Here is a 10,140-nt window from a genome sequence, read left to right as displayed (position 1 = left end):
AGGAATGGAAGAGTGGGAGGGAAGGTTTTTTAAAAAAAGTTAAAGCAAGAGTAGTGGCCCAGCGACAGTGTGGAAGCCCCTGGGTCTCTGCAGTGTGAGCATGGGAGCGTTGTTGGGTTAGTTTATACCAGTTTTAACCTATTCTTTTTTTTAAAGATTTTATTTATTTATTTTAAGAGAGAGAGCGCTCTTGAGCGCACAGACATCAGGGGAGGAGCAGAGGGAGAGCGAGAATCTCTGGCCAACTCCGGGTTCAGTGCAGAGTCCCACCCGGGCCTCGATCCCGTGACCCTGAGACCACGACCTGAGCTGAAACTGTGTCCTTCGCTCGACCACCAGAGCCACCTAGGTGCCCCCAGCTTTGACATTTTCTTTGCATGGGCACTTTTTTGGCTTGTTTTTTAAATGGCAGCTAAAGGTGTACAGACCATGTTAAATTATTTTCTTCCCCCTTAAGATATAACCTTTTCAGTTCATTTAGAACATGCAAGCCTGATATTTTTTAATCAGATGAAATCTGCATAAAATGAATTTTCTCCTAATTCTGGATTCATCATGATTTTACAATATCAACTGATTGTGATATTTACAATATTTGCCGAAACGTAGAATTTTGCAAACGCTAGGTTATTATCAGTGTTTTTTTTTTAAATAAACATAGCATGCAAAATTTGAGGTTTTAACATGGGTACCTAATTTCTACACAGAATCTATCTTTACAGTATTTAAAAAATCACATGAAACATAATTTCCTTGGAAAATAGACTATAAAACTTAATAGGTTTTCCATTTTATCAACTGGAAAGCTTTATCTTTATTTTTTACTGCACATTTCTCGTTTTTCACTCATTTAAAGCTGCCAATTATTGTTTTTTATTGTAAAGTCAATTTTAGTATTTGCTTTATTTTTTATTTTGTTGCCTTTTCAAATCGACGTGTCTTTAAAGTGTTTCTTATTTGATTAAAAATGTCTGTGCGTGTACTAAATCACTTCAGTTTAACCAAGTGAAATGGAGCCATTCCTTTTTTGAGCCAGTAATGGAAACTGTGGTTTCTGACATGTACATTTTAGGGTGGTGAATGTATATGAAATGATTGTGTCTGGGCTATTGAAGGGAAGGGTCTTGAGAAATTTATGGGAAGCTTTGGCATTGTCTGAAAAATGAGGGAAGGCGCCTTCATATTACTTTATTTCTGTTTTTTATTTATTTTTATTATTCTTTATTTTTTTAAAATTAGAGTTCGATTTGCTGACATATAGTCCAACACCCAGTGCTCATCCCGCCAAGTGCCCCCCTCAGTGCCCGTGACCCAGTCCCCCCACCCCCTGCCCACCTCCCTTCCACCGCCCCTAGTTCGTTTCCCAGAGTCAGGAGTCTCTCGTGTCCTGTCTCCGTCTCTGATATTTCCCACTCAGTTCCCCTCCTTTCCCCTCTGATCCCTTCCACTATTTCTTCTATTCCCCATATGAGTGAGACCATATGGTGATGGTCCTTCTCCGACTGACGTACTTGGCTCGGCATCACACCCTCCAGGTCCCTCCACGTCCAAGCTCGCGGTGGGTATCCGTCCTTCCTGACGGCTGAGCAACATCCCATTGTATACACAGACCACAGCTTCTTTCACGTTGACTTTAAAAAGAGGGAAAAAGAAAGTCGTTTCGTTTTAAAACAAAAAAGTCTGTTTGGGCCAGAACGTAACAGAAGATAGTAAAAGCCACATTTGGTCTGTCCCACAGGTCAGAGGAGGTTTGGAGGGAAAAGAAATTGATTTACAGGCTCATATTAAGCTCGAAAAGACACAACGAAATGACTATTTTCATTGATATGACTTGATTCTACTAGATCAACTCTGATGGATTTATTCATAAGATGGAGAAGGTGTGGGCGGCTCAGTTGCTTAAGCGTCTGCCTTGGGCTCAGGTCAGGGTCCCAGGGTCCCAGGGTCCCGGGATCCAGCTCCACCTCGGGCTCCCTGCTCAGCGGGGAGCTGCTTCCCCTCTGCCCCTGCCCCTGCCCTCCACCCCATTCATGCTTTCTCTCCTTCTCTCTCTTAACTAAATAAAGTCTTAAAAAAAAGATAGAGAAGATGGTGAATCCTGCAAAATATCACACGGGTGACACGCAGAAAGAGTGAAATTACAGTTTATTCTTTTCTGTTAAATAAATAACTGTTTAAATAAGAGTGAGATCACAGTCTTTAAAGGGGCGCGTAAGGGGGCCAAAAGCCCCAGCCCGGGCTGATTTGAAATTTGTGATAAACTCAAGGACACGTTGAACACTAATGTGAGCTGCATGTGGTCAGTGGAAATGCAGATTGGAAACGATGGTAAATAGATCAGCCCAAGTGAAATTTCCCTGTATAAGTAAATCATACAAATGAACAAAAAGTACACACGGCCGTGGGCGGGGGGGCGGGGCAGATCTGGGGGTGAGAGGGGAGGAAGGGCAGGGCGAGGAGGGGACCTAGCCGGCCTGAGCTGCCCTGAGGCCCCTTCCCCTGGGATCCCAGTGGGGCAGGGCGGCCACGACGATGGGGTTTGGGGGCAGCTGCTGGCCTCGATTTAGGAATGTAGGCGCTGGGCCACCGCCCTACTGAGACCCGGGGAGGCTGCACTGGAAGTTTGGGCAGGAACACGGGTTTGCGTGGGTGCAAGGGGACGTGGGGCAGAGAACACGCAGGAAGCAACGTGAGCACAGCTCAAGTGTTTCTCAGAACAGCCCCAGCAGAGAGGAGGACGCGGGCTGGGGTCTGGGTCGGGGATCCCCCCGGGGCCCTCCTGTCCCTCCAGAGAGTGAGACGCTGCCCAGGCGCTGGCGGGCCCTGGGGCTCGGGCCGGGCGCTGCTGCCTTGGGCCCCCCACCCCACCTGCTGCGCCCCCACCCCCAGGCCCTGGGATGGTTGCAGCCTCAGCCCCGGGCGCTGCTGCCTTGGGCACCCCCCAGCTGCACCTGCTGCACCCCCGGGCCCTGGGATGATTGCAGCCTCGGGCCCCTCAGCTGCACCTGCCGTACCCCAGGCCCTGGGATGATTGCAGCCTTGGGCCGGGTGCTGCACCCCTGGGCCCTGGGGTGATTGCAGCTCCCCAGCCGCATCTGCTGCACCCCTGGGCCCTGGGGTGATTGCAGTCTTGGACCCCCCAGCTGCACCTGCTGTGTCCCCAGGCCCTGGGATGATTGCAGCCTCGGGCCGGGTGCTGCTGCCTCGGGCCCCCCAGCGCATCTGCTGCACCCCTGGGCCCTGGGGTGATTGCAGCCTCCTCTGTCCCCTGACCTGCTTGGTCCTGTTCAAAACCCCTTCCCAAGACACAGTCCACACGATTGTAGCTTTCCACACTCTCCCTGTCACTTCACTCTGTGGTCTGGGAACCAAACATAGAGGAGAAAACAAAAGAAGGAAGGGAAAAAAGCAAACTCCATGTGCGTGCTCCTCATCAGAGAACCTCGGCTTCTTCCCACACCTGCTGGAGGCAGTTTGCCCTTGTTGTGGGCTCAGGTGGGGAGGAAGGCCGGGGAAGGAGGGAAGAGCTAAGGTGGCTCTTGGGCCTCCCAGTGGTGACCCCGCAGCGCTGTCTGCGGGCCCCACATCCCCAGGCCGGGCCCCCACAGCCCCTGCAGCCTCCTGGGCCAGCCTCCACTCCCTGCCACCAAGCCCTGCAGGCCCCGTGTCGGTGTCTGCCAGAGCTAATAAGATGGTTATTTTGTTGAGTCCTGGGTTTGATTTAGGAAAATGAAGCAAAGGCCTAGGGAGGCTCCCCCCAGGCCCGGCCCGGGCTGTGGAGGATGATGCTGAGCCCACCTGGGGGTTGGTGGGTGGCAGTGGGGCTGGGCAGCCGTTGTGCAAGGCCCAGGGCCAGGGCCTGGGAACGGGTCAGTGGGGGGACCCTGGGCCTGGGCTTGGGGGTGTGGGGTGGACGAGCCGGGTAAGCCGAGGCAGGGGGCAGGCCTGGGGGGAGCGGCCAGGAGCAGGGGAGGGAGCGGGGCTCTGTGCGCACTTGAGTTTTCTCCTGTGACAGCCTCAGCCGGAGAAGCTCAAAGCCCGCAGGTGCCTGTAGCTCCTCGCCTTGCTCTCCTACTCAGTTACGCTGCTTCCCGGCTCAGCCGCTGAGAAGGAGACTCTGGAGCTTCTGGGCCAGTGTGACACCATCCCGGAGTCCCAGGGCGGCTGCGAGCCCCTCCTCATCTACACCTTGCTCTCTTGCTTGGCTCTTGGTCATCGCCTCCCAGGGCTGTCCGCACCCCACAGGTTCCTTTGCTTTGATGCTTTTGAGAGTTCAGGATCCCGATGTTGCCAATTTTAAGTTTTGATAAGTTTTCCCCCCTCTCCATGGCTGTCTTTAAAAAGAAAACTAGACACGTGCAACGAGCAATAGGCAGCTGCTGAATATAGTTTGTGTTCCGGTTGAGATGAAAACCTTAAGAAACACAGCAACGTCCCATTCCCTTAGGAGACTTTGGGTCCTAACAGCACTTTAAAGAAAGGTTGATAGATAAGAAAATGAAAAGAAGGATCTCCATTTATGTAATTTTTGCTCGGTAAACTCGATAATGGAAGTTGTGGGGGGCTCCCCTTGTGTCACACAGCAGGTGTTAGTTCTGCTCCGAAGGAGGAGCTCATGGTTAGGCGGGAGGCCCTCGGAGATTTTTTTTTTCTCACACTGGGTACAACTAGTTTTTATTCCTCACTTGGGTCCGATACCACAATGCAGTATTGCGTTATTTTTATTAAAAAAGAGCAGGCCATCTCAGTGTTTCATCAAAGGGAACAGTTTGGTAAATATAGCACATCCCCTTGACGAATGCTTATGTCACCATTAAAAAGCTGATTACTGAGACCGTTATGGGAAAATGTTATGACATAATATTCAAGGGAGAGAAGCAGAATGTAAAATCACGTCAATTGAGATTTAGACATTTTATTTATTTAGTTTTTAAAAGATTTTATTTATTCATGAGAGACACAGAGAGAGGCAGGGACACAGGCAGAGGGAGAAGCAGGCTCCATGCGGGGAGCCCGACGCGGGACTCGATCCTGGGACCCCGGAGTCACGCCCTGGGCCCAAGGCCGACGCTCACCTGCTGAGCCCCCCAGGTGCGGAGATTTAAGCACTTTAAAAATGTTGATTGCAACCTGACTCCAAAACTACATGAGCAACAAATACTCCTGAATATGAATAAATATGTCTTCAAAGGAGAGAGGCCTGTGTAGGCCGACAGTGCTGCCATTTGGCACCAGGAGAAACAAGTCTGCTGCTGGCTCCCGTCTTCTCCTCCTTCCCCTTGTCTCTCCTGACCAAGTGCCTTCATCTGGGGGATTTTCTCTGGAATTGGCAAGCGGATCATCTTCAGCGTCAAATCCACGCTTGCCTGCCTCCCAGGGAAGCTCAGGCCCTGCGCCCGGCACCCCGCCGCCGTGGTCTGGAGCCTTGTCGCCTCGGGAGTCCTGTCTGTGCTGGTGTCCCCGGCCCGCTCATCCAGCCGGGGCTCATGCGTCCTTCCCGGGCCCGGGGGTGACCCGTGAGAGCAGCCCGCCGGCCGCCGGCTCCCCAGGCACCTCGCAGGTAAGGCAGGCAGGTGAGGGGGTTGCTGGGAGGCCCCCCTGTGCGGGGATCCGGGAATCAGACCCTGCCACTGGACACGGAGGGGTGGAGGGGCGAGGCAGGGGAAGAGAGGGGGACAGGGACCCAGAGAGGAGGTGGCCAGTTTCTTGCCCTTGGGGCGCGAGGGCTGCTCCTGGGACCTCTTCCGCAGCCCATGTCCTTGCGGGGCTCCCTCTGCTCTGGGCTCCCCCCCCCCCATCTTCTCACCCCTCCTCACCCTTCTGCTCTGTCCTGGCAGCTCTCTGGGGCTGTGCTTCCTCGATCGCACCGCACCCCTTGGGCACACCCGGGGTCACTGGGCCGGCCCCCCACTGTCCCCCCACAGCCGTGTCAGTCGAGGACCAGCAGAAAAGGCCAAATCCAGCTCCCCCTCCCTCAGTCTCCTTCCTCCCTCCCTCTGCAGCCGCAGAGTTGAGACCTTATCCTTTGCAGGACGCCCAGCTTGAGAAATCCTTAGAAGCCCTCCCTCAGCGAGCTGGGCTTTCCCTCCTGCCCCGCCGCATGCACTTGCTGTCCCACGTGCCCCCACCGGCGTGCACAGGCCTCCACGCGTGTGCAGCAGCCGACGTGCCCTGAAGCCGTCCCTTCCAGGTGGCGTCTCTGCACCGGAGCGTGGGGCTGAGAGCCAGCCACCCTGCCTCTCCTTCTTCCTCCTCCTTCTCATCAAGTCCTAGTGCTTACTGGATGGACTTTCCTGACCCCGGAAGCCTCTAAGAGGCTCCACAGTTGTCCTATAGCTTTGTCCAAGTGCCAGCTCTTGCACCATGCTTGTATAGATGGACCCAGCCGTAAGGGAGTTCTTCATCCTCCAATTCCCCTTAGCACTTCTTAAATCGTGCCAAGCATTCATAGTCTGCAGTGCTGCCACCAATTAGGGTTAATTATATATGTGTTTTCCCTCCCGACTGGACTCCAAGGGCTGCTTGAAGACAAGAATTATACCTTTGTCATTTTTTTTGTTTGTCCCATAATTGCTGGCGCAGTGCTCGGCACTCAACAAAGGTCTGTGGCACAAATGAACCAGAGAATGAGTGAATGAACAATGAACCCATTGGAATAGCACCTTTGTTCCCTCTTGGGGTGGGGTGCTGTAAATCAAAGTGTGATGAATCTCTGGGGACTGGGAGCTTTGTGAATTATGGGGAAGTCTCTCTGGCTGAGTGGGCAGTGATAACATTAAAACTGCAGCCTTGGAGGAGCTGGCAGTGATTTAGGAAGTACATTCATATGGGCTCTTCATAAATAAATCAATTAAATTGCTGCCACTTGCAGTCAGGTAGGTCTGCCCCTCAACAGAGCAGGTTTGTGGTGTTTATCAGCTGCTGAAAACTGCTCCAGTGTCCGTGTTCCTGCACGGCTGGGGGCTTCTGGTCATCAGAGCTTTCCTCTTTGAGGACTTCCCTCACCAATGGGGAGAGAGCAGAACCACTCACTGTTGAGTCCCTGTGGTTCTACCAACCAGGGGCAGCTGCCCCAACTCAGGCTTTCCCGACAGGTGGCTGGTTTTTTGTATTGGCATGGATTCCTCTACTGGATGGCTTTCCTTATGGGGGATTCGGCAGCTGTGGAGCTTAAAAGTCACATTTCAGCAAAGAACTGTGGGAAGCTCTGCTGATAAGAAAAATGCTTTGAATTCTGGACCATCTCAAAAAAAAAAAAGTGACTCCATGTATCATCCTCCCCATTAAAATATTTTTGCTTCATCTTAGTCCCAAAGGCCAGGGGTCTCTGGATTTATAAGGTAGCAATGAATTTAGTTGAAAGGCTAATTTGTATTTCTGAGCTAATAGGAGATGATGAGTAGAGGTTCTCCAAGTTCCTTTTTTTCCTCACAATTTATTCAAAAACAAATATCTATGGAGCACCTAACATGTCTAAAACCATGGCAGGCTTTGGAGATACAAATATGAAGAAATCTTTGCTTTCAAGGATTTTATATTTTGATGGGGTTGCAGATATAGTCACTGATGAGGGTATAAAGGAGTAGCCCAGTGGTGGAAACTGGGTAAAGAGCTCTGGGAATAGGAACGAGACTAGCGTGTTGGCTTGGGGAAGGGTCACTAAGCTGGGACTTAAGGGATGAGTAAGGTTTCACCAGAGGAGGGGCAGGTACTCCTGATAGAGGGAGTGACACTGAGTAAGGACCTGGAGCACTTAAGGCATTTATAGGATTGATCTATTTATAGGATGGGCATCTACTCACCCACAGGTAGTTAGTGATCCAGCCCTTGGTGGGCTCTGCGCCACTCAGGTACTCGTGGAGCTGCCTCGGGCAGCGTCCCTGTCTGCCAGGAGCTGGAGGTCACATGGAGGCTGGGATTCCTGCAGAGAGAGTGGGGGCTGAGGCTGGGAGCTTGGGTTGGTAGACTGTGTGAGCAGCTACGGTGCTGGCCCTGCGGCAGCAGTGCTCCTGCTGATGGTGTCTAAGCCTTCAGTCGGTGACTGAAGGACATTTAGGGTATTTCTATGTCTTTTTCTTTTACAAACATTCTTGCAATGAATAACTTTGTGGTCCATACATCATTTCAAGCATGTGAAGCATGCATGTAGGATCAGTTCCTAAAATGGAATCACTGGACCAAAGGGTGTGTGCATTTGGTGAATTTTGTCAAATATCCTTCATTAAAGGTTTATCAGTGTTCGCTCCCAGCAGCAGTAAATGAGATGCGCCTCCCTGCCTACTCTGACTCACACACGCACCGATGCACGCACACACACGTGCTGTAATAAGAATAGTCTTTCATTCTACTACCCAACAATTATCAATCTTGTGGAGCACAGATGGCCAAAGTCCAACACTCTCTAAAGGTATAAAGGCATGAGTTTGAGACGGATGAAATTCTGTCCTGGACAAATCCAGAAAACCTCCTATGTCTTACCTCAGTTCAGATTTCTGTCCCATGGGTACCAGAGTGAAGCATTATGGGAAAAAGTGGTTGGCCTCCAGGTTGAATCTAGATTCAAAGATTAGGAATGTCCTCATATATGGCCACTACAGGGGACTCCTAGTAACTCCTGGTGGGTGGATCAGTGATGTAGTCTTAATCTCACCTCCCCCTTTTTTCATATTTTCAGCTTGTGCCATTTTCTGCTCTAAGTCTCATTTGTCCTAAACTTTTAATATTGGCATGTGCAAGCCTATCTAAGCAGCCTACCACATCAATAATAGTTGATAAATATAGTCCTTTTCATGGGATGATAAAAAGCTAGTAGCATATGATTACTTGGACAAGCGACAAGAACTTCAAACTTAAATCCGTGTCTTTCAGCTCCACCCCCCATAAGTAAAAGATGAAGGCAGAAATTGTGATTTCTAGGCCCAAATCCCATGCATGTGAAATAAGAGATAACTGAAGTTGGCCCAACTATCTCGTTGTCCTCTCCATCTTCCCTCTGACTCCATGGGGATAAACAGTGACAACAGGACGCCCACATTAAGAATGAAGGTGCTTGACAAAGGCTTACAAGGAACAATCCTGCAGCTTTTTGCAGAAATATCGAGAGGAAGTTGCACAGGTAGGAGGCAGAAAACTGAACTTTGTTGCAGTTGTGTAGCCGCTGTATTAAACAGATACTCATTATTTACAGGATTTTAAAAGTCAGGTGAGCAAGAAACTTGTATTTATTAAGGACCCGTTTTCTGAGTCACTGTATTAGATGGTATGGAAGATAATGAATAAGTAAATAAATAAGCAAATATTGCTCATTTTGGCAGCACATACATTAAAATTGGAACTATATAGAGAAGATTGGCAAAGCCCCTGCACAAGAGTGACATGCAAATTTGTGAAGCATTCCATATTTAAAAACAAACAAACAAGTAGTCAGGGGCCCAGCTCTTTAGGAAATCAGGAAGGACTTGGGAAAAGAAACATACATGACTAATTTAATGGCTACATGAGAGTTAAAAATATGATGTTGCAAATACATGAAACCATTTAGTGCCAAGCATTGGGTCTGAGCAACTTAAACAGCTCTGAGCTGAGGGGATTAGAGTCCCCAACTCGAAAGCTCGCCGTTGCTCTAGGAAAATTTGTTGGAAAGCTAGGGTGTATCTTACTCCCTGTTTCCTAGCCGCCCCCCCCCCCCCCCCCCCCCCCCCCGCCCAGGCTTCCCTTCATCCGTGTTCTCGTTGAATCTCTCCCGTACGCTTTCATGCACACTTTGCTTTGGTTCTCTCTCCTTAGGGCCGTCAGGATACTTCCCTCCTTTTCTCCAATCCTTGGGAATCCATTCAGGACAGCACCACCTTCCATTCTTCCTAGGTTCTGTGGTTTACAGCTTCCCCTCACTCATCACAGCAACCTGATCCCGTACCCCATTGTCCCCCTACTAGAGGATAAGTAAATGCCTTCAGGTCCTCAAAAAGTTAAACATAGAGTTAATGTATGGGGCTCAGCAATCCCGCTCTTAGGAGACCAAGACCTGAAAACAGGGATTCAAACAGATACATGGACATAAATGTTCAAAGCTGCCCCATTAACAGTGGTTAAAAGGTAAAACAACCCAAATGTCTATCGATGGTTAAACGAATTGTGGTA

General features: G+C 50.2%; 1 long non-coding RNA gene and 1 other non-coding gene across 2 annotated transcripts; one reads left to right on the top strand and one right to left on the bottom strand.

Moving 5' to 3' along the window:
- Positions 1-1,388: 1,388 nt before the first annotated feature.
- Positions 1,389-8,538, bottom strand: LOC140613768 (uncharacterized). Its single transcript, XR_012014639.1, has 3 exons — positions 8,479-8,538; positions 7,803-7,921; positions 1,389-1,631 (listed from the first exon to the last, which is right to left on the bottom strand). It is a non-coding gene; the product is annotated as an uncharacterized lncRNA (long non-coding RNA).
- Positions 8,539-9,298: 760 nt separating this feature from the next.
- LOC140608763 (U6 spliceosomal RNA) lies at positions 9,299-9,405 on the top strand. The gene has a single exon (XR_012010744.1). It is a non-coding gene; the product is annotated as a U6 spliceosomal RNA (small nuclear RNA).
- The last annotated feature ends 735 nt before the right edge of the window (positions 9,406-10,140 follow it).

Source organism: Canis lupus, chromosome 1 (assembly GCF_048164855.1).
Source record: "Canis lupus baileyi chromosome 1, mCanLup2.hap1, whole genome shotgun sequence".
Lineage (NCBI taxonomy): Eukaryota > Metazoa > Chordata > Mammalia > Carnivora > Canidae > Canis > Canis lupus.
The sequence above is the reverse complement of the archived record's forward strand: the minus strand, read 5'-3'. Positions and strand labels throughout refer to the sequence as shown.